The sequence below is a fragment of the Chiloscyllium punctatum genome, chromosome 39, assembly GCF_047496795.1.
Source record: "Chiloscyllium punctatum isolate Juve2018m chromosome 39, sChiPun1.3, whole genome shotgun sequence".
NCBI lineage: Eukaryota > Metazoa > Chordata > Chondrichthyes > Orectolobiformes > Hemiscylliidae > Chiloscyllium > Chiloscyllium punctatum.
Window position 1 is genome coordinate 21,260,380 of NC_092777.1, and position 25,184 is coordinate 21,285,563.

Below are 25,184 nucleotides of genomic sequence, written 5' to 3' on the forward strand. Positions count from 1 at the left end.
CTATGGGCTCAGTGTCAGTTTTTGTTATGAAACCTCTGTGATGTCCCTTGGCATGTTTAACTCTCCTAAAATGCAATATAAATGCAAGTTATTGTTGAAAAGTGCAACATGGCAGCATCATTTTTTTTAGAAGGTCTTGTTTTGCAGTAGTAGTGACCTTATCTTTTGCCCAGAAGGTCTAGGTTCATCTCCCATCTGTCCCATTCAAAGTCCATCCTTACCAGTAATATTTCCTGTTGTCACCTTTCAGAGAATGCTGTGCATGCATACTCCAGTTACTTAACCAACTGGAGCATTTTAAAGTAACAAAGAAAGTGCTTTAATCTGTCCACAGGTTCAAACTTAAGAAGATCGCAAACAATTCTCCAGAATTGTCTTCAATATTAAAACAGATGTTAAAGATTTTAATGTGGCCTATCTTAGTTACGCTACAAGCAGAAGCAAAATTTACTTTGAGGCTACTCAGTTCAAGTGATGTTACATCACTGGAGAAACTCTGCAACAATCAAAACTTGAAGAAGTAAACTGTAGTTTTACTATCTACATCCATGTAATAAGGAAATTATGCAATAATGGTAATTATTTGACAATTATGCAATATTTTCAGTACAGCTGCTCTATAATCACTCAATATAGAACTTTCATTTCTCCTTTCTGGTTTTAGAGAAAGACTTGTTTCAGTTTTATACTATGACAGCAGCTTTGGAAGTCAATTATAGATAAGACCAAATCAGAAGGGTTACCTTTTCAGAAACTATAGAATGAGCTGAACAGGCTATATTAGGTGCGTAGAAAAATACATAGAATTATTCCTGACAGATAATGTTCCAGACTCCTTCCCACTATCACTGGATATATCCGGCTTCTCGACCAGAACAGGCACACTTGAGTGAAAATACAGTGGTATACAATGTAGAGGAGCTACCTTCAGAGTCTCCAGTGTTTTATCTGACACTATGAAGTCTCATGGTTTTAGGTCAGCCATAGCCCAGGAAACAATCTGCAAATTACCATCTACCATCCCTCTAAAACTAATGCATAATATTAGGCATCACTTGGGAGTGTAAAAAAAAGCAGCATGAGTAAAGTTCCACACATAGTAAAATTTAGATTAAGTACATGCTCTGCAAATATTGTTAAAATAGTTACATTGTAAAGAGACCAAGGAGATATAAGGATGCATGTGACTGCATTTTGTGATCAACAGTAAAGCAATTTCTGTGTCATGGCTGTTCCTATTCTTGATGACTATTTAAGTCTGGCTTAAAGTCAAGAGGACCAAGTGTATCAGCAATGCTGTTAACAAGCAGGTAAGCAGCCAATCATATTAGGATATTCTCACAAAGAGCAGATCAGGAAGTTAAAAGCATTTCATCCTTCACTTCAGTTATATACAAAATTATGATTGGATAAAAGGAAAAATGTCATCCAATCAAACTTGTTTAAAAATTCAAAAATGTACACTTTTTAATAACATGAGAGGAATATGATATTCCAAACAATGGAAAAGTAGCTTTTCACGGCAAATGTAGCTATTTAACAATAACTGTGAAATTAGGATAATATTAAAACCTAATAAAACTAATATTAAATAATATTAGTTAAATCATATTCAACAAGGTGTAACACTTTCAGTACATTCGATAGTGATATTAATGGTAATAAATGTAACATTTACTAGTAAAAGTGAACATTACCATAAATGTTTAGATTTCCCATTGATTGCACATTGGGCAATGTGCTAACAGTTCAGTCTTTGGAGAAGTATAGATTTATTGTCAGCAATATTTGAATTCCCATGTTATTCTGTACAATGGTTTAAGTGACATGGTTATGATGGTGCTGACAGCTTCCTGGTCATTATGAGTGCAAAATCTAGACTAGAATATTCAGCTAATGCAGAAAGCCAATTGAATTTTGAATGATATTGGCAAAATCATGGATTATAAGTTCGAATAAACTGTGACCAGCTGTACAGAAATCTGGTCAGACCATTCCTTATCACAACGTCCAATTCCAATTACAGAAGCAGATTCTGTGGGAACGAGAGAGACTCGCGGTTGGTATGTTCCCTCCCAGGTGCCATGTTCCGTGATGTCTTGGAGCATGTTTTCAGGATACTTAAGGAGAGGGAGTGCAGACCCAAGTCATGGTCCACATCGGCATCAACGACATAGGTAGGAAAAGGGATTGGGTTGTAAGGCAAATATTCAGGGAGCTAGGGTGGAAGCTTAAAGCTAGAACAAACAGAGTTGTTATCTCTGGTTTGTTATCTGTGCCATTTGCTCGCAAGGCAAGAGAGAACAGTTGAACGTGTGACTGCAGGGATGGTGCAGGAGGGAGGGATTCACATACCTGGATAATTGGGGCTCTAGGGTAGGTGGGACCTCTACAAATGGGATGGTCTACATTTGAAGCAGAGGGGTACCAATATCCTGGGGACGGGGCGGGGGGGGGGGGGGGGGCAGGTTTTCTAATGCACTTCAGGAGGATGTAAACTAATTCAGCGGGGAGATGGGAACCAGAATTGTAGCTCCACTGTACAGGAGGTTGAGAGTAGTGAGATCATGAATAAGATTTCAAGGTTGCAGGAATGTACTGGCAGGCAGGAAGGCGGTTTGAAGTGTGTCAACTTCAATGCCAGGAGCATCCAGAAAAAGGTGGGTGAACTTGCAGCATTGGTACCTGGGACTTCGATGTTGGCCATTTCGAAAACATAGATAGAGCAGGGACAGGAATGGTTGTTGCAGGTCCCGGGGTTTAGATGCTTCAGTAAGAACAGGGAAGATGGTAAAAAAGGAGGAGGTGTGGCATTATTAGTCAAGGACAGTATTGCAATGGCAGAAACAATATTTTATGAGGACTCATCTACTGAGGTAATACGTGCTGAGGTTAGAAACCGGAAAGGAGAGGTCACCCTGTTGGGTGTTTTCTAGAGAACTCTGAAAAGTTCCAGAGATGTAGGGGAAAGAATTGCAAAGATGATTCTGGTTAGGAGTGAAAGTAACAGTGCAGTTGTTATGGGGCTTTAACTTTCCTAATATTGACTGGAAACACTAGAGTTTGAGTATCTTAGATGGGTCAGTTTTTGTCCAATTTGTGCAGGAGGGTTTCCTGACACAGTATGTGGATAGGCCAACAAGAGGCAAGGCCACATTGGATTTGGTACTGGGTAATGAGCCAGGCCAGGTGTTAGATTTGAAGGTAGAAGAGCACTTTGGTGAAAGTGACCACAATTCGGTTAAGTTTACTTTAGCAATGGAAAGGGACAGGTATATACCGCAGGGCAAAATTTATAGCTGGGGGAAAAGCAATTATGATGTGGTTAGGCAAGATTTGGGATGCATAACATGGGAAAGGAAACTGCAGGGGATGGGCACAATTGAAATATGAAGCTTTTTCAAGGATCAGCTACTGCATGTCCTTGATAAATTTGTACCCGTCAGGCAGGGAGGAAGTTGTCAAGTGAGGGAACCATGGTTTACCAAAGAAGTTGAAGCTCTTGTCAAGGGGAAAAAGGAGGCTTACGTAAAGATGAGATATGAAGGGTTAGTGTGCTTGAGTGTTACAAGTTAGCCAGGAAGGACCTAAAGAGAGAGCTAAGAAGATCCAGGAGGGGACATGAGGAGTCTTTGGCAGATAGGATCAAGGAAAACCCTAAAGCTTTCTACAGGTATGTCAGGAATAACAGAATGACTAGAGTAAGATTAGGGCCTGTCAAGGACAGTCGTGGAAAGTTGTGCGTGGAGTCCGAAGAGATAGGAGAGGAGCTAAATGAATATTCTTTGTCAGTCAGTACTCATACACGAAAAAGACAATGTTGTTGAGGAGAATATTGAGATAAAATATATACTGAGATATTAGAATAGATGGGATTGAGGTTCATAAGAAGAAGGTGTTAGCAATTCTGGAAAGTGTGAAAATATTTGAGTCTCCTGGGCTGGATGGGATTTATCCTCGGATTCTCTGGGAAGCTAGGGAGGAGATTGCAGAGCCTTTGCCGTTGATCCTTATATTGTCATTGTTACAGGAATAATACCTGAAGACTGGAGAATAGCAAATGTTGCCCCTTTGTTCAAGAAGGGGAGTAGAGACAACCCTGGTAATTATAGACCAGTGAGCCTTACTTCGGTTGTGGGTAAATTATTGGAAAGGATTATGAGAGGTAGGATTTATAATTATCTAGAAAGGAATAATTTGATTAGGGATCATCAACACGGTTTTGTGAAGGGTAGGTTGTGCCTCCCAAACCTTACTGAGTTTTTTGAGAAGGTGACGAAACAGTTGGATGAGGGTAAAGTGGTTGATGTGATGTTTGTGGATTTCAGTAAAGAATTTGATAAGGTTTCCCACGGTAGGCCTTTGCAGAAAATACGGAGGCATTGGATTGAGGGTGATTTAGCGGTTTGGATCAGAAATTGGCTAACTGAAAGAAGACAGAGTGTGGTGGTTGATCAGAAATGTTCATCCTGGAGTTCAGTTACTAGTGGTATATTGCAAGGATCTGTTTTGGGGCCACTGCTGTTTGTCATTTTTATAAATGACCTAGATGAGGGCGTAGAAGGACGGGTGAGTAAATTTGCGGATGGCACTAAGGTCATTAGAGTTGTGGATAGTGATGAAAGATGTTGTAAATTACAGAAAGACATAGATATGCTGCAGAGCTGGGCTGAGAGGTGGCAAATGGGGTTTAATGCAGAAAAGTGTGAGATGATTCACTTTGGAAGGAGCTTCAGGAATGCAGAGTACTGGGCTAATGGTAGTGGTAGTGTAGATGAGCAGAGAGATCTTTGTGTCCATATACATAGATCCCTGAAAGTTGCCACTCAGGTTGAGAGGGTTGCTAAGAAGGCATATGGTGTGTTGGCTTTTATTGGTAGAGGGATTGAGTCTCAGAGTCAAGAGGTCATATTGCAGCTGTACGAAACTCTGGTGCGGTCACACTTGGAGTATTGCATACAGTTCGGGTCGCTGCTTTACAGGAAGCAAATGGAAGCATTCGAAAGGGTGTAGAGGAGATTTACCAGGATGTTGCCTGATATGGAGAAAAGGTCTTATGAGGAAAAGCTGAAGGACTGGACGCTGTTTTCATTAGAGAGAAGAAGGTTAAGAGGTGACTTAATAGAGGCATACAAGAGGATCAGAGGATTTGATAGGATGGACAGTGACAGTTTTTTTCCTCGGCTGGTGATGGCTAGCATGAGGGGAGAAAGGTTTAAACTGATATAGGACAGGTGTTCTTTACTCAGAGAGTAGTAAGGGTGTGGAATGCCCTGCCTGAAACAATAGCAGACTCAACGACGTTTAGGCCATTTAACTGGTCATTGGATAAATATATGGATGATAATGGAATAATGTAGGGTATATGGGCTTCAGATTGGTGAATATTGAGGGCTGAAGGACCTGTACTGCACTGTATTGTTCTATGTAAGCATTTAGAGTCATAGAGTCAAAGAGATGTACAGCATGGAAACAGACCCTTCGATCCAACCTGTCCATGCTGACCAGATATCCCAACCCAATCTAGTCCCACCTGCCCATATCTCTCCAAACCCTTCCTATTCATATACCCATCCAAATGCCTCTTTTTTGTTGCAATTGTACCAGCCTCCACCACTTCCTCTGGCAGCTCATTCCATATACGTACCACCCTCTGCATGAAAAAGTTGCCCCTTAGGTCTCTTTTGTATCTTTCCCCTCTCACCATAAACCTGTGCCCTCTAGTTCTGCACTCCCCGACCCCAGGGAAAAGACTTTGCCTATTTATCCTATCCATGCCCCTCATAATTTTGTAAACCTCTATAAGGTCACCCCTCAGCCTCTGATGCTCCAGGGAAGACAACCCCAGCCTGTTCAGCCTCTTCCTATAGCTCAAATCCTCCAACCCTGGCAACATCCTTGTAAATCTTTTCTGAACCCTTTCAAGTTTCACAACATCTTTCCAATAGGAAGGAGACCAGAATTACACAGAATATTCCAACAGTGGCCTAACCAATGTCCTGTATAGCCACAACATGACCTCCCAACACCTGTACTCAATACTCTGACCAATATAGGAAAGCATACCAAACGCTTTCTTCACTATCCTATCTACCTCCAACTCCACTTTCAAGGAGCAATGAACCTGCAACTCCAAGGTCTCTTTGTTTAGCAACACTCCCTAGGACCTTACCATTAAGTGTATAAGTCGTGCTAAGATTTGCTTTCCCAAAATGCAGCACCCCTCATTTATCTGAATTCAATTCCATCTGCCACTTCTCAGCCCATTGGCCCATCTGGTCCAGATCCTGTTGTAATCTAAGGTAACCCTCTTCGCTGTCTACTACACCTCCAATTTTGGTGTCATCTGCAAACTTACTAACTGTACCTCTTATGCTTGCATCCAAATCATTTATGTAAATGACAAAAAGTAGAGCACCCAGCACCGATCCTTGTGGCACTCCACTGGTCACAGGCCTCCAGTCTGAAAAACAACCCTCCACCACCACCCTCTGTCTTCTACCTTTGAGCCAATTCTGTATCCAAGTGGCTAGTTCTCCCTGTATTCCATGAGATCTAACCTTGCTAATCAGTCTCCCATGGGGAACCTTGTCGAACGCCTTACTGAAGTCCATATGGATCACATCTACTGCTCTGCCCTCATCAATCCTCTTTGCTACTTCTTCAAAAAACTCAATCAAGTTTGTGAGACATGATTTCCCACTCACAAAGCCATGTTGACTATCCCGAATCAGTCCTTGCCTTTCCAAATACATGTACATCCTGTCCCTCAGGATTCCCTCCGACAACTTGCCCACCACCGAGGTCAGGCTCAGTGATGTAAGTACGAGGTGTGGTGCATAGAATATTCAAGGGGCTTTTCTATAGTTTAAGGATTTGGATCATCAGGCAAAAATGAAAAGAATTTGGACTTCTTGTCTGGAAAGGTGATTAGGAATGGAATCAAGGTTTGTGGAGAAAGGGCAGGAAAGTGAATGTGAAGAATGTTGGAACAACCATGATCCTTTTGAATAGAGACAAAAATACTGCAAATGCTGGAATCCAAGGTAGACAAGCAGGAGGCTGGAAGAACACAGCAAGCCAGGCAGCATCAGGAGGTGGAGAAGTCAACATTTCGGGTGTAAGCCTTCTTCAGAAAGGTCACTCCTGAAACGTTGACTTCTCCACCTCTCGATGCTGCCTGCCTTGCTGTGTTCTTCCAGCCTCCTGCATGATGTGACTGAATGGCGGAGCATTCAAGGGGCTGAATGGCCTACTCCTGTTGCTATTTCTTGCAGTGCTGTTGTCTTCTGGATTTAAATTTAGATTTAGATTTTATTGCCATTTGTACTCAATTACAGGAATACAGGAATACAGTGGAAAGTGTATAAAGTCGTTATTTTCTGGCACAAAAGACAGGATTAAAAAACAGAAGCAGAAATAAAAGAAAAGGAAACATCCAGATTCCCACTCTCCCAATAGGGAACCTTGAATAATAATTTTAAACTGCTTGAGTAGTGACAGGAAAACAAGTTACAGCAACCTTAGGATAGATGTCATGCAATTCTTCTTTTAAAAAAGTTATCCACAGAGAGTATAGATTTATAGACAGAACAGTGGAGAACAACAATGTTAGAACTGATAAAGAAACAGTTAGTTGCCACAGCAAAGGGTGGGATCATTCTCAATAGATAAATAGATGTATTATCACATTGGGATTTTGCTATCTTCATCTTTCAAGCAAGATTACACTCAGATTAAGTTGGGGTAAAGCAAGCCAGGCATGAAACATGACAGCTGAATGTCTACAAATTATCTTACCTCTGATGGTACTGCATTGGGAATGTTGTTTTTTATGTCTGCCTTCCATCTTCAGTAACATTCTCCGACAAAATATGTCATGTACAATTTCAGAAGTTTGGTACCAACCATATCTGTGACCAGGATGCAATATTGGCATTATTATTATATAAATAGATTAAGTAAGTGGTTGGAGTTAATGTTATCCATGAATTTATGGAAAAGATTTTGTGCTAGACTAATACAAATAGTTACCATAAACAGTCACTCACAAAAAGATAACATTGGACTTTAGTAAATGGAAACAAATGTTAGTTCATAAAACATTTCAGATTTAAATATCCTCACCATATTAATTAATACTAATCTCCCAAAGCTGAAAAAATTGAGGTTCTCTTTTAATTATATAATGCTATTCAATGGTACTATTTGCATAGTGATTTGATTAGAAGCATTTGAAAAACTTCAGTTAAATAAAAAGGATATCTCGGTGTCAAATATTTTTCAAAGGCATTTTTCAAAGAGCCAATGAATAGCAAGTGCAAAGATTCAACTAATTTGTTGCTGGGGAATTCTGCATAATCAAAACTTAAAGGAAGGATAAAAAATTAATATTGCTGTTGAGGCTGTACCAAAACCAATGTTGCATGTATCTCTCTGCTTTTTATTGAAAATTCCATGTGTTAGAAGCCATTGTTGAAAAAGAGACCACCGCCCAAATATTTTTCTTTCAATATCTTGTAATAGGTTCCATCCCACTGTTCCACCATGTTGAATAGATACCTTTTCCTAACATATTTTATGTGAGGATGAAGGGTGTGCTTGTTGGTTAAAATTGCACTATAAAACCAAATGTATTAAGCTTGGTGATTCCGATCTGCATGCCCATCTTACTTGGAAGTGAAGGACAGGTCCATGATTATTCATGTTGTTGGGTCATTGGGTCATAGGGCATGGTCACACTATTGGAGAACATAGAAATGGAAGCCAGGTTAATTCCTACAATAAGTTAGGGAAATTATTAAATTTGGCATTTTTGTAAACTTCCTACGAGATAGCAGGCAATTGCCAACAGAAATGGCTTAAAGAATGTTCTCACCTCTGCAAAGAAAAGCTGAGAAACCAGACCAAACCTAAACAGAAGAAGGAAAAAGTGTATTTTAAAATTTCGTCACATAGCAAAAGGAATCACGGAACTTAAAACATAACTTAGTGATTGCATTTTACAGGGAGCATCAGAGGGGAAACATAAATAAATCAACATATAGAACAGAAATGCTCTGATATGTACATTTCTAAATCGACACTGTGGTCCTGGAACAGCACAGCAGGTCAGGCAGCATCCAAGGAGCAGGAAAGTCGAGGCTTCGGGCATAAACCCTTCATCAGGAATGAGGGTTGTGTGCCGGGGGCTGAGAGATAAATGGAAGGGGATAGGGCTGGGGGGGATGGTAGCTAGGAATGCAATAGGTAGTGAAGGTGGGGGAGAAGGTGATAGGTCGGAGAGGAGGGTGGAACGGATAGATGGGAAAAACAATGGATAGGTCAAGAGGGTGGTGCCGAGTTGGAGCCCTGGGACTGGGATCAGGTGGGGGAGGGAAAATGAGGAAACTGATGAAATCCACATTAATCTCGTGTGGTTGCAGGGTCCCAAGGCTGAAGATGAGGCGTTCTTCCTCCAGGCGTCAGGTGGTTAGAATTTGGTGATGGAGGAGGCCCAGGACCTGCAAGTCCTTGGTCGAGTGGGAGGGGAGTTAAAGTGTTCAGCCACAGGGTGGTGATGTTGTTTGATGCAGGTGTCCCAGAGATGTTCTTTGAATGATCCACAAGGTGGCACCCTTGTCTCTCCGATGTAGAGAAGACTACATCAGGTGCAACAAATGCAGTAGACAACATTAATGGAGGTACAGGTAAATTTCTGTCAGATGTGGAAGGATCCTTTGGGACCTTAGCTGGAGGCAAGAGGGGAGGTGTGAGCACAAGTTTTGCACTTCCTGCAGTGGCAGGGGAAGGTGCTGGGAGTAGCGTGGGGGAATTTGGATCTGACAAGGGTGTCGCAGAGGCAATGGTCTCTCCGAAACACAGATAGAGGTGGGGAGGGAAATCTATCCCTAGTGGTGGGGTTTGTTTGTAGGTGTCGGAGGTGACGGAAGATGATGTGATGTATATGGGGGTTGGTAGGTTGGAAGTTGAGGACCGGGGGGATGGGGGGGTTCTATCTTTGTTGCATTGGGAGGGTTGGGGTTTAAGGGCGGAGTTGCAGGAAGTGGAAGAGATACACTGGAGGGCATTGCCGACCATATATACATATCTAAGCCAGGAAAACTTCCATTTAAACAATAGGAATATGCACGGACTTCACGTGCACTACAATAATAAGATTGAATGCTAATTTTAAATAGTATCAATCAATATTTACTTTGGTAACCACATTATGAAGTTCTAGAATATCTTCTATGCTTTGACTGCCCTTTCTAAAGCTGAATAAAGTCAATTTAAAAGTTAAAAGTTATTCTTGGCAATGTTCCTACTGGAGCTGTGGAACTAAGCTAAGGCTAATTATTTTGTACAACATGCAGTTAAATATTAAAGTAAGTTGGACAATAGCCATTTATTTTCAGAATCAGGGTTCAAAATTAGCCCAGAAAAATTGAACAGATGTCACTTTCTCTGCTAGACTATTAGGGTTCTATATAACAGTGTCTGGGCACTGTCATTTCAGTGATGAGCAGCACAAATAGCTGTTCCAACCTATCCTAAATGGATGACAATCTAACTTCAAAGTTTAATAAAGTGGCTGCTTGGGGAAAGATCACACTGGTAAAGCTACCAGAGTCTTTACCACACCATAGGGCTGCAATCCCATTGCAGAGAAGCAGCTGATGATGGTGGTTTAACCTGAGCATCATCAAAAGCCAGGTGAAGAGAGAGGTTGAGAAGGAGAATCCTTCACGCTAACCGCAGCAATCATAGGAATTGAATCATGTTGGTATGACTCTGCATCACAACCAGCCAACTGAGCTACCTGACCTTTGGTGTAGCACAATGTACCAGAGAAAAGTGCAGGAGCTTTACATTGTTTGAAGCAGAGTACTTATATACATCATTGTTTGATGCCTGACACTGATTCATGCCACAATATCACATGTTCTATTCGCCACTACTAACTAATAATTTACGGCTGCAAGTTTTTTTAAAATGTTAATAACTGTGTTGTAAAGCATGCAGTGGTATTTACCCATTGCAGATAATACTGATGATAACATTATTCTGCCTTTCTTTATGTGCTGTCCAAAGCTCTTGGAAGAGGCACTAGCATAAAGAATGAGACTTTTATTCAGTCTTCGGATGTGGGCATCAGTGGTGAGGCAAGATTGCCCAGGGGACTGATTAAAGCCAACTCTGTGTGTCTGGAGTCATATGTGGGCCAGACCAGGTAAAGATGGCAGTGTCATTCTCTAATGAACTTTAGTGAACCAGGTGGGTTTTTTGAACTATCAACATTGGTTTTATGGCCATCAATAGACTCTTAATTCCATATTTTTATTGAAGTTAAATTTCACCATTTCCCCTGGTAGGATTCAAATCTGGGTCTCTGGTTTAATAATCTAGTAATAATACCCCGAATGCAATAATTAGAAGGGGGGAATACATGGTAGTTTAAAGCTTTCACAGATGGAAACATACTAAATTATTGTTTTAGTTGCACATTAAATCTGGAGTATTGTGGAACAATGGCACTGGCCCACGGGAGGTGATGGTCTAGTGGTATTATCACTGAACTTTTAATCCAGAGACCCAGCTCATGTTTGCGAACCTGGGTTTGAATCCAGTAAATGGTGGAGCTTGAATTCAATAAAAAATCTGTAATTAATCGTCTAACAATGACCATGAATCCGTTGTTGGAAAAACTCACCTGCTTCACTAATGTCCTTTGGGGAAGGAAATCTGCCATCCTTACCTGGTCTGACCTACATGTGAGTCTGGGCCCACAGTAATGTGGTTGACCTTTAACTGTCCTCTGGCCAATAAATGCTGGCCTAGCCAGTGACATCCTCATCCCATGAATGAATTTTTAAAATTTAATTGAAGAAAAGGTATAACTCCATGCTAAAAGAACTTGAAACCTTTGTTGTGACCACAAATGACTGGGGAGCTGATTCACCTTGTTATAGTGAAAGGCATGAAAGAGTGCACATAGTTCTTGTGGTGAAGCAGATAGCAGCCCTAACTCTGAGAAAGGAGCTATACGTTTGAATCTCATTTCGGGGCTCAGAACAGAAGTGGACATTTAAGAAGACCAATGACTAAAATAGAAGGAGCATGAAATATTGTGGTGGTGAAAAACAGGTTCTGAACATCTAGAGGTGAGAAAGGGTCATCACACAAATAGATTCTGCAACTTGTATTGTTAATGGTGGTGCATGACAGCTCACTCAGGAAGTCACAGTTGCTGTGCTAACACACATTATAGTCCAGCGCTAACAGAGGTTCCAACATTCATTACATTAAATGAACTTTTGGAACATTGAATCAGGAGTAGGCCATTCTGCCCCTCAAGCCTGTTGTGCATTCAGTGAGATAATTGCTGATCTGTGGCTTAACTCTATATACATGTCTTTGGTCCATATCACTTAATATCTTTGCTTAACAAATAAAATCTATCTCATATATAGCATACATTGCCATTTGTGGAAGAGAATTACAAACACTTATCCTTGATGTGTCAAAGTGCTTCCTAACATCCTTCCTGAATAGTCTGACCCTTACTCTCAGACTACATCCCCAGGTCTACAGTCCCAAACCCATGGAAATAGTTTACCTTTGTGTATTTTAATATTTTAGTATTTAATCTGGTTGTCTGCACAGTCTGTTCTGATACAACACGATAGTTCTGTTACTGTGAGATCCCGTGTTATAAGAAAATCGCACAATAGCAGCACCATTTAAACCAATGGTTTCAGAATCGTTATAGCCAATACAGGTAAGGAAAGTTCATGTTCTACAAATAATGGTCTAATTTCTTCCATCATGTCATAGCCAATTTGCATTGAAGAAATGTGCATTTTAGCAGAACTGACTGTATTACAAATGCACTTTCCTTATCCATGATGTTCTCATAAGGGGCTTAAAATCAGAGCTTTTGACTCAGAGGCTGGATGGTACTGCTGCAGCATGAGACCTCCCATGCTTATAGTAGAGTGTACCTTTTAGTGCCAAGACTTCCAGTATACAGGCCATGTATGGAATTTAAATCTACTATACAGAATGGGCGACGTGGTGGCTCAGTGAATAGCACTACTACCTCACAGCACCAGGGTCTCAGGTTTGATTCTAGACGTGGGCGACTGTCTGTGTGGAGTGTGCACATTCTCCCTGTGTCTGCATGGGTTTCCTCCCACAGTCCAAAGATGTGCAGGTCGGGTGAATTGGCCATGTTAAATTGCCCATAGTGTTAGGTGCATCAGTCAAAAGGAAATGGGTCAGGGTGGGTTACTTTTCAGAGGGTCAGTGTGGACTTGTTGGGCTGAAGGGCCTGTTTCTACACTGTAGGGAATCCTCTAATCTATCAGTCCTAGAGTGGGAAGCATTTCCAACAATGCATTGTTTCTGTTCTTAAAACTAGTATCTTTACAACAGCTGCAATTCAAAACACAGTATATCTTAAAGAAATATGACAGGGCATCAGGCTAGCTTGTAATTTCTATTAAATACAGTAGAAAACTGACAACCTATCAGCTATATAACATAAATTATGGAAAATATAACTTTTAATTATTTGGAATTGGATGGCATAGTAGCACTGCTGCCTCACAGCAACGGGGACCTGGGTTCAGTCCTACCCTCGGACACCCATCTGTTTGGTATTTGCACTTTCCCCCCATGTCTGCATGCGTTTCCTCTTGGCGCTCGCACAATCCAAAGATGTGCAGGTTAAGTGGACTGGCCATGCTAAATTGCCCATAGTGCCCAGGGATGTGCAGGCAAGGTAGGCAAGCTGAGTTAAACATAGGATAGGGTTGGGGGTTGGGTCTGAGTGAGGTGCTCATCAGGTTGGTATGGACTCAATGGGCCTGATGGCCTGCTTCCACACTGTAGGGATTCGATGATTCTAACTAATAAAACAGAATGGCTGATTTAAGTACACAATTGTTTTTAATGAGAGCTGAATAGGCTTATTTGAAAGCAGAACTTCTTATTAATTCAGTAACCAAACTTTTTGGTGTTGGAATACAAATTAATTTTTTTTTAAAAGTTGTGGTCAGTTCAAGTACAGTTATTCATTTCCTCAGACTGTAGGAGACTAACAGGCCAGAATTTACTGGAGCCATCATCTAATTGTACCGACTATTCATTAGAATTGTTCTTGCCCATTTCACACCGAGAGCCTTTGCACTGCATGGAAGAGATAGATAGCGCCCTCTGCAGAGTAACTGAAGTCTTTGAGCAAACAACTGAGTAATTCCCAAACCAATTAGATTGAGGGTTGAATTGTGTGTAACCTGTTTCCGGATGTGTAATTTAAAACAGTCAATATTCATGTCAAGTCAGGTACAGAGAAGGAGAAAAAGAGAAGAACAAAATGTTAACAAATTATATTTTGAACCTTTGCCCTAAATGTGCAACCCCTTATTTTGAGATGGTGTCCTCTGGTCTTTAACTCTGCCACAAGGGAAAACAACCTTTCCACATCTACACAGTCAAGTCCCTCAGAATCTTGTATGTTTTAACAAGATTGCCTCTCAGACTTCTACATTTCTGCAAGTACAGATTAATCCTAGCCAATCTCTCCTCAAAAGGCAGTCCCTCCTTTCCTGGCTCAGTGAACATTCCCTGGACTGCCTCAAGTGCCATATATCTTTCCTTAGATAAGGGGAGGGGTGTGTCATCTAGAATGAGAGGCTGGATCTGCAACTCATTCTGTGAATTTCCAATCCTTGTTGTCCTCCATCTTCTGCAAATCTCAATTGTATGGTAAAAGCTGCCACCACTCACAGTATACAGAGAAAGTGTTTTTTTTTGACAGAGGGGACTCTAGTTGTCTGAGGTGTGAAGCCCAGCAAAGGGCAATAGTATTAACTAGACACCTACACAGTACAGGTGAAAGACACCAGTGATCACAAAATACTGTATGTGTACCTCATGCATTGATCTACAAAAAATTGATGAGAAGTCAACTAAATTGACTGAAACCACTGCTCCTGACCTCATGAGTCAACATTACAAATCAATTCTACTCATGACCGTGAGGCACAAGCAATGCCTTAAAAATTGGAAATGTTCAATCTTGTTGCGAAAGTAGCAATCACCTTCCAATTTCCCATTGCTCAAACAAGAGACGATGCTCACATCATACCTTGGACTGTAAATGTTCACACCATTATCTGTTATGCAATACTGCCTTTCCTGATGTCTGTGGAGGTATGGGTAGGAGAAATGTTTATACTTACTGCTGCCACATATACAACCTGGTACTGTGAATCAGCATCAATGTGCAATGCCCATGTGGAGGGATCCCCTGGCTTCCTAGTCAGTGGCCTCCGTGCCCCAGTTTTGAAGCAAGCTGTTTGAATATTACCTGTGTGTGTTGCAACTGCCGAATGGTCACATCATTAAGGAGTTGCTTTGTTTCTAATATCGTTCACACAGACTCATTGGAGTTGTCTCCAGTAGATCATGATGCAGAAACTGTGGTCATTGCTGTGTCAGTTTTACAAACAGCTAATACACAATCCCAGAACCAGCATCAAAGAGCAGCATGGTGGCACAGCAGTTAGCACTGCTGCCTCACAGCGCCAGAGACTCGGGTTCAAATCCCGCCTCGGGCAACTGTCTGTGTGGAGTTTGCACATTCTCCCCGTGTCTGTATAGGTTTCCTCCCAGTCTAAAGATGTGCAGGTTAGGTGAATTGGCCATGCTAAATTGCCCATGGTGTTAGGTGAAGGAGTAAATGTAGGGGAAGGGGTCTGGGTGGGTTGCTCTTTGGAGGGTTGGTGTGGACTTGTTGGACCGAAGGGCCTGTTTCCACACTGTAAGTAATCTAATCTAAAAAAAACCTCCAACTGATGTGGACTCATCCCATTCTGCACTCATGATGCAGGAGAGGCACAATTGCTCAACTTCCATGGAATGTCATTCTGGTGAGCGAGGGTGAGTGGTGCTGTAGTTTGTCCATGAGCAGGTGTCAGAACAGCACATCATGCTGCCTTGTGTATCTGCAGTGTGACACTTCCTTCCCCGGGGGCCCAAGGATGGCCCTTCTGCAGCATGTCTCCACCTTTGCAGCAGTACATAGAGTCAGAGGTATTGCTTGAACCTCAGAACATCTGCTTTGAACTACTGGAGGATCCACCAAGATTATGGGGTGGACAATCAGGGTCTGTGGGAGCCACAGCATCGAGTTGTGTAAGAAAATGAGGCAAAGCAGCAACTTCAGAATCCTGTCACAGAGCAGCTTCAGCCAAAGCAATGAGAACAGGATGTCTTTGTGAATCTCGTCCAATGGAGCCTGAGTTGTGTGGAGACATCTTTCACTGATTGCAAATATTTTGATGCTGCTAAGGCCAGCCAGACATAATTTTAACTTCAAGTGCAACCTAATGTTTTCACCTTTCCATGAATTTGATGCAATTTCATAAAACTTAAAGCTAGATTAGGTGGAAGCCTTCACAATATATTATGCTCCCTCATTCAGAACTGAAGCTTCTTTCTAATATTGGAATACGTTCCAATGTCAATGGAAATGATAGTTATTACTCAGTCAGATTTAGAACATCTGCCAAGGATGGCTAGGGGAGGTGATGGTCTAGTGATATTATTGCTGTACTGTTAATCCAGAGTCCTGGGCTGCCAGGTACAAATCTCACAATAGTAGATAGTGGAAGGTTTGTGAAGGTTTGTAGCTCAGATTGAGGTTTAGGGTGTAGGTTTGCTCGCTGAGCTGTAGGTTTGATATCCAGACGTTTCATTACCTGGCTAGGTAACATCATCAGTGGCGACCTCCAAGTGAAGCGAAGCTGTTGTCTCCTGCTTTCTATTTATATCTTTCTCCTGGATGGGGTTCCTGGGGTTTGTGGTGATGTCATTTCCTGTTCTGCCACAAACACTATGTGGGACAAACAGGACGAAAGTTAGCCACCAGGATACACAAACACCAACTAGCCACAAAAAGACACGACCCTCTCTCCCTCGTAGCCCTACACACGGATGAAAAAAACCACCATTTCGGCTGGGACAACACATCTATCCTGGGACCGGCTAAGCAAAGACATGCCAGAGAATTCCTAGAGGCCTGGCACTCCAACCACAACGCCATAAACAAACACATAGATCTAGATGCCGTCTATCAACCCTTCAGAAAACAAACAGGAAATGACATCACCACAAACCCCAGGAACCCAATCCAGGAGAAAGATATAAATAGAAAACAGGAGACAACAGCTTCGTTTCACTTGGAGGTCACCACTGATGATGTTACCTAGCCAGGTAATGAAACATCTGGATATCAAAGCTATAGCTCAGCGAGCAAACCTACACCCTAAAGTAGATAGTGGATTTTGAATCAATAAAAATCTGGAATCAAGTCTAATGGCCACGAGCTTATGTTTGAGAAAATCCATCTGGTTCACTAATGTCCTTTAGGGAATGAAACTACCAATCTTACCTGGTCTGGTCTACATGTGACCCACAACAACATGATTGGCTCTTAACTGCCCTCTGGGCAATTAGGTACAGGCAATAAATGCTGGCCTGGTCAATGATGCCTTCATCCTGTGAATGAACAATAAAGAAAACCTCTGTACTTCATTTTTGTAGTTGCACCTTAAGTGGCATTTGCTTACACAACTGATGATGAAAAGTGAACATAGATTTTTAACTGCAATAACGTATTTACAATCGTGTGTCCCCCATGCCACATAAGGACATAAGGACAACTTCTTCCTTGATTCTTTCCCTCCCACTATATCTAGGTGTAGTCCTGCTGCCCTTAGCTGATGTAGATGGACTAATGCAGCCTAAAGGAGAGAGAATAGAGACCCTTGAAGATCAGCAAGGCTCTCTATGTGTGGAACCGCAGGAGACTGGTGCGATACTGAATGAGTATTTCATGTCAGTACTTACTGTGGAGAATGACTTGGATGCTAGAGAACTTGGAGGAATAAATAGTGATATCTTGAAAAGTGTCCATATTACAGAGGAGGAGGTGCTGGACTTCTTAAAACTCAAAAAAGTGGATAAATCCCCAGGGCCTGATCAGGTATATCCCAGAGCTTTGTGGGAAGTTAGGGAAGAGATTGCTGGGCTGCTTGCTGAGGTATTTGTATTATCGACAGCCATGGATGAGGAGCCGGAAGACCGGAGTTTGGCTAATGTGGTGCCACTATTTAAGAAAGGTGGCAAGGAAAAGTTAGGAACTATAGACCAGTAAGCTAGATGTCAGTGGTTTTGAGAGGGGATTCTGAGAGACAGGATTTACATGTATTTGGAAAGGCAAGGATTTATAAGGGATAATTAACACGACTTTGTGCATGGGAAATCATGTCTCACTATCTTGATTGGGTTTTTTGAAGTGACAAAGAAGATTGATGAAGGCAAAGCAGTGGACGTTGTCTATATAGACTTCGGCAAGGTGTCCAACAAGTTTCAACGTGGTAGACCGCTTAGCAAGATCAGATCACATGGGATCCGGGAGAGCTAAATATTTGGATACAAAATTAGGTTTAAGGTAGGAAACAGATGATAGAAGGTTGTTTTTTGGACTGGAGGCCTGTGACCAGTGGTGTGACACATGTTTGGAGTTGGGCCCACTGCTTTTTGTCATTTATATAAATGATTTGGATGTGAATATAGGAGGAATGACTAGTAAGTTTGCAGATGACAACAAAATGAATGGTGAAGTAGACAGAGAAGAAGGTTACCTCAGAATACAATGGGATCTTGATCAGATGGGCCAATGGGCTGAAGAGTGACAGATAGAGTTTAATTTAGATAAGCGTAAGGTGATGCATTTGGAAAGGCAAATCAGGGCAGGACTTATACACTTAACAATACAGTCCTGGGGAGAGTTGATGAACAAAGAGACCTTGGGGTACAGGTTCATTGTTCCCTGAAGGTGGAGTCACAGGTAGACAGGGTAGTGAAGAAGGCATTTGGTACACTTGCCTTTGTTGGTCGGTGCTTGGTGTATAGGAGTTGGGATGTCATGTTTCTCTTGTACAGGCCACTTTATTATACTGCAATAATTTGGGTTTCCCTGTTATAGGAAAGATGTTGTTAAACTTGAAGTCATTCAGTAAAGATTTACAAAGGATGTTGCCAGGGTTGGAGGGTTTGAGCTATATAGAGTGGTTGAATATGTTGGGGCTGTTTTCCCTGGAGCTGAGGGGTGATCTTATAGCGGTTTAAAAAAATCATGAGGGGCATGGATTGGGTGAATAGCCAATGTCTTTTTCCCAGGGTAGGGTAGCCTAAAACTAGAGGGCATAGGGTTAAGATGAGAGAAGAAAGATTTAAAAGTGAACTAAGAGGCAACGTTTTCATGCAGAGGATGGTGCATGTATGGAATGAATTGCCAGGCAAAGTGGTGGAGGCTGGTACAATTTAAACATTTAAAAAGTATCTAGGTTGATGCATGTATCTGAATGGTTTAGAGGGTTTTGGACCAATTGCTGGTAAGTGGGACTAGATTAAGTTAAGATAGCTGGTCAGCACGGATGGGCTGGGTGGAAAGATCTGTTTCAGTACAAGTTTATGACTCAATGACTCTATTAAAGATGCAGTGAGCTGTTTTTGAAACAGCTACTACTAATTCAGGGTAACACGTTAAGAAATTGGCTTGTAATCATTTTCATCTGAGGAAGAATTAAGTGACAAAAACACTTAGAAAAAGAAACTTACTACAAAACATTTTCAGCTTTAAGACCCAGTAAGGTACAGTTGCCATAGCCCTAGAGAACGGCTCTCATGGTAGAGAGGGACAGCTGACCATGTTTTAACCTGAAGATCACCACACCTCAGGTTGAGAAGGTGGGACCTTCCTGGTAGCCACATTTGGTACAGGAATTGAACTTCTGCTGTTGGTATCACTCTACATTGCAAGGCAACTGAGCTAACCAGACCCTTCTTAAGATCAATTAAACAGGCGGCACAGTGGCACAGTGGTTAGCACTGCTCCCTCACAGCACCAGAGACCCAGGTTCAATTCCCGAGGCAGGTGACTCTCTGTGTGGAGTTTGCACACTCTCCCCGTGTCTGTGTGCTCCGGTTTCCTTCCACAATCCAAAAATGTGCAGGGTAGGTGAATTAGCCATGCCAAATTACCCGTAGTGTTAGGTGAAGGGGTAAATGTAGAGAAATGGGTCTGGGTGGGTTGCACTTCGGCAGGTTGCTGTGGACTTGTTGGGCCGAAGGGCCTGTTTCCATGCTGTAAGTAATCTAATTTAAAAGGAGTAAAATCCCCTTCATCAGTCATTCAGTTTAATTTGCACTGATTTCTATGATCCATGCATTACTTCATCATTCTTCAACTAACACATCATAATGTTTTATCCTCAATATTTAATTTAATTAACAGTTGTGGAGGTGCCAGTGCTGAACTGGGATGCACAAGGTCACAAGTTACACACCAGGTTAAAGTCCAACAAGATTATTGAAAGGTAAACTTCACTCGACAAAGGAGCAGTGCTCCAAAAGCTTTTGATTTCAAATAAACCTGTTGGGCTATAACCTGGCATTGTGTGACTTTTGACTTTCATTGACAGAAACTCACTCTGAATTGATAATTCAGGCAAATATTAATTAGATACTGCATTCAGGCATAATGCTGAAGTCACAGAAAGTATATTTGGGAACTTGGTTTGACACCATCTCTGTCCTGTAACATTACACCGGTTCAGCTTCTCACTGCTCAGAGTATAGTTACAGCTACTGTCATGAAAGATTTTGGAAACCTCTCAGGATGCTCCACAATTGCACCTGCAAAAACACAAAATTTCCCTCTTGAACATTTAGCGATAAAAGAAGTGTTAGTAGCCAGCAAAATTCCCTTGAATGTAAGTATGCTTTCCAGCATTTGGATGTCACACCACAGGACAACATATAAGAACCACATAATTCCCCTGCTAGGAAGAGGACAGCAGTGAAGTTTAGGCTTACAAAATCTGTTTTAGCATATCATCCTTTATAAGTATCTGCAATCTATGTAAATCTATGTGCTTTTCCATATCTGTTTCCTAGTTAGTCCTTCCAAACTTTGTCCAGTTATTATAAGTGATGCTATAATTAATGTTAAATTGTTACTTATTGGAAGATCAGCACAGAAGGAGGCCTTTAGACTCATCACGTTTGTGCTGGTCTTCTAATAAGTATGCATCACGCCATTCCATGTGAAACTGTATATTCTTTCTTTTTAGATAATAATTCAATTCTCTCTTGTGTGTCACAATTGAACCATACCCAAGACAGTGCATACCAGATCCTCGTCATTTAATAAAAACATTTCTTGTCCTCTGCTTGTTTTTCAATTAATTCCAATCCGTTTCATCTCATTCTTGATCCTTCCTCTAACTAATCTGACCAAGCCCTTGATGCTTTTCGAAACTTCCATCCTGTCAGAATTCTCTTCTCCAAGGAAAATATTCCCAACTTCTCCCATCCATCTAAGTTGCCGAAATTTCTCATCCCTGGAACCATTCTCATGAAATGGTCCCAAAGTGGGGTGCCCAGAACTGGAAGCATTACTCCTTAGCAGGAAGCTCTGATTCTCTTTATTAGTCTTCAGTTCCAATATCAGATGCTGAATTCCATAGGTCATTGCATCATTATATCTTTATTTGATTGATAGTTTAAGCAAGTGGCAAAATTTGGCAAATGCAGTATAAAGTGGGAAAATGCACATTTGTTCATTTTGGAAGGGAGAACAAAAGAGCAGAGAATAACTACAGAAAACTGCAACACTTGGGGGGCCCATAAGCATAAAACACAGAAAGTTAAGACACAGATGTAGCAGGTACTCAGCAAGGCTAATAGAATATTGGTCCTTATTTTAGGAGGGTTGGAGTATAAAAGTAGGGAAGTCTTATTGCAACTATACAAGGTGTTGGTGAGACCACATCTGGAGTGCAGTGAGCTGTTTTGGTCCCCTAATTTAAGGAAAGATATCATTTAATTGAAGGCAGTTCAGATAAGATTCACTGGAATGATCTTTGGTATGGAAGATTGTCTTATGAGCAAAGGCTAAGCAGGGTAGGACAAGACGCATTGGAATTTAGAAGCATGACAGGTGATCTCTTTGGAACATATTTGGTTCTTTAAGGGGCTTGACAGGGTAACTGCTAAGAGGATGTTCACCCTCCATGGAGCATCTATGACCAGAGTGGCATAGTCTCAGAATAAAGGGATGCCAGTTTAAGGCTGCGATAAGGACAAATTACGTCTCATAGACGATTGAGAGTTTTTGGAATTCTTTGCCACGGAGAGCTGTTGGGGAGGGGGGTGGGGGTAGGGGGGAGAGTCCTTGCATATAGATTAAGGCTGAGATCTTGATCAGTAGACGAATTAAAGGTTATAGAGAAAGAACAAAAAAGTGGATCTGAGGACTGTCTGATTAGCCATGATCTTGCTGAATGGCAGAGCAGGCTTGAAGGGCCAAATAGCCTACTCCTGTTCCTACTTCTTATGGTCTTATATCTCTAAGATGCAATGGAGATAATGTTGGTTGTGATTTAAAGGAGTAAGAGTAAGTTGCTGATGCTTGTGGATGAGTTCTTTATACAGTCAATTAGCATTTTGTGCTATTTTAGTCAAAGTGCTAACCCTTCAGTCAGAGTTATGATACAACAACACTATTAGTATTTGGCAATATCATCAACAATGAATTTCAGCCTGAAATTTCAAAGCATCTCCATGCATGAAAAAGCATCCAATGCACATTCTAAAAGTGACTGATATATTATAGCTACAAAACCTGCTCCCTCATCAGACTTCCTCATCAGAACTATTAAAGAGTTTCAACAGAAATGGTTCATAATCTTCTGACTGACAGAAGCTTTGCATTTGGGACAGTGTGAATATTCTCACCATTTAGTTCAAACTAGTCCAAACAGAGCTTGAAAACATCTCTTTTGAAGGCATCAGATATATAGACAGTTTCAACTTGTTTGCATTAAATATTTGCATTGCTACTCAGTATTTCGGAACTGAAGTAGTCTATTTTATCATTGGAAATGTAAACAAGCAGTAGTTGGAGTATATTACAGACCTTATTCCTTGGACTTTGATTTTCAAAGTGCACTGACCCAATGGAACCTTTCCATCATTTTGCTGCCTCTGCATTTCTTCTTCCAGTGATCAGTTGTTGTAAAACTCCCTTTCTCGATGTAGCCTTCTCTAGCATCTGGCTGTTTTGTTTCAGCTGCTCAACCTCCTCGTGTTTCTTAGCAGCTATTTGTCAACTGTTAATCACTGCAATCCCTATTCAAGCCAAATAAGAGAGAAGCTTTATTAGAGCCGTAACAGAAAGTCCCTGAAATGTTCTGTCAAAAATATTAATGCCAATGCAAAGTAATGATTAGTAAATTTAATTGCCAGCACTGTTTTAGCCAATACTACCTCCTCCCCTCAAAAAAAATCCTTCTTAACGTACTGATTAAAGCTCACCAATAAATAGTTTCCTCTGTCAGAAAGCAGTTCATGCGACTCTTCATAATGTAAGGTGATTTTGCTTCGGACTTGTAATTAAACAGAGGCTAGCAGATGGAGCGTCTGAGCTATAGCCATTAGATTAAAAAATCTTTAAAAATCATGAGAGATTAGCCAGAACGGTTTGTACTATTGAATGATTTAGCATCAACATCTCAGAAAAAAACATTGAAGTACCTCAGCTGGCTCCCTGTTCCTCAGTGGCTGTGTTGCTGTTTCCCAGTTGGTGTTTCAATATTCATCAATCTGTTGAGTCAAGATCTCAAGTATCTCAAGTGCCAACTAATCTCCTCCTTTTTGCATATCCAGCAAATTAATCCTTCTCTGGATGGTAATAAATAGGTTTGGATTATCAGCAAAAGCTACCAGATGTCATATTTGTACTGAATACTATTAATAGCATGTTAAATATCTGCTAATTCAATTAGTTACTATATCTGTCAAAGACACCCCGACAGGCAGGTGTCCAATTTCCAATGTAGAAATCAAAAAAAAACTTTCAGTAGCCAAGTCATCTTGGTTGAACATATAAATTAAAAAAGCAGAAATACACTAGATATGTGCGTCCTATCTTGCATACAGTACAAATGAAATGAATATTTGAATGATAGATTCTTTCAGCGAGTTGTAAATTTAGTGGTGAAATTATGTCTTGAATCCTGAAGTGCATTACCTTACTGGGAAAGGTAACAACATGTTTTAGGGTATGTCTCAAGTTATTTCAGTTTAAATGAACTTTGAACTCCTTGCAGAGGATTAAGGATACACTGCCTTTATAGTGCTCCTCTCCTCCCATGCTACCCTGATTGTCGCACTTGTCAAATTCACAAGGGCTTGCCACTACCTGGATGTCCCATATCAGACCATTCTCCATGGTGGCAGCACTACCCTGGAAGCTGCACCTGGTCAAGCATAGACAGTCCAGAGTTGACCTTCACTATCAATGTAATGGCACAGTAGCTACAAAAAAATCGCTTCACATGGCATGGCTGACACTTACTTTCATGCACAATTATACGTTCCTATTCCAATCATCATTAAAGTGCCCGACCATACAACTCACTGGTCTAGAGAGACATCCCATCTTAACACCCTCAATCGGTCACTGCTACTCGTTCCCCAATGCCCATTGTAGCCTAGGATTTTATCATTGCTCACCATGGAGCCTTTACGTACAGGGAAGCCTTCAAATGATGTTAAAAATTAGCTCTTAATTACAGAAATGGAAGGCAAGTAGAAATCGAACAGAAACTGTCCTTCTCTCCCAAAGTACAAAGAAATTGTTTCAATTTTGAGAAACATACTTTGTAACCAATGAGTGATCACAGCATTCAGCTCACATCTAATATCAATTAAGCCCTGAAACAAATGAAAGCAGAAATTGCTGAAGAAACTCAGCAGGTCTGACAGCATTTGAGGAAAGAAAACAACTGTTGTGTCTCCACGGATGCTGCCAGACTGCTGAGTTTCCAATAATTTCTGTTTCTGTCTGTCTCAGATTTCCAGCATCCACAGTTCTGTGTTTTAATTAAGTCATTCGATTCCTGTCTAGTTTGTAGCAATCAAAACAGCTATGCTTTCTCATGCACAATGTGATGAGCCCCTACTCAATGTCCTCACCCCTTTCTTGGAATACTTTTCCCACCCTCCCAGTTCCTCTGCATCCATCCCATCCCATCATTGCCTGCTCCAATTGTGCAGAGCAT

The 25,184-nt window shown here is 41.2% G+C and overlaps 1 long non-coding RNA gene across 3 annotated transcripts in view; it reads right to left on the bottom strand.

Annotated features, from left to right (window-relative positions):
- Window positions 1–23,704, bottom strand: part of LOC140463864 (uncharacterized) — a 47,241-nt gene extending 23,537 nt beyond the window's left edge. For 2 of the 3 annotated variants that reach the window (XR_011954797.1, XR_011954795.1), the window contains exons 1-7: window positions 23,656–23,704; window positions 23,039–23,250; window positions 17,444–17,550; window positions 16,752–16,885; window positions 8,879–8,912; window positions 8,674–8,741; window positions 7,801–7,913 (exon numbers count right to left, since the gene is read on the bottom strand). This is a non-coding gene — a long non-coding RNA (uncharacterized lncRNA). The other variant, XR_011954796.1, reaches the window with a different exon arrangement.
- Window positions 23,705–25,184: the final 1,480 nt, after the last annotated feature.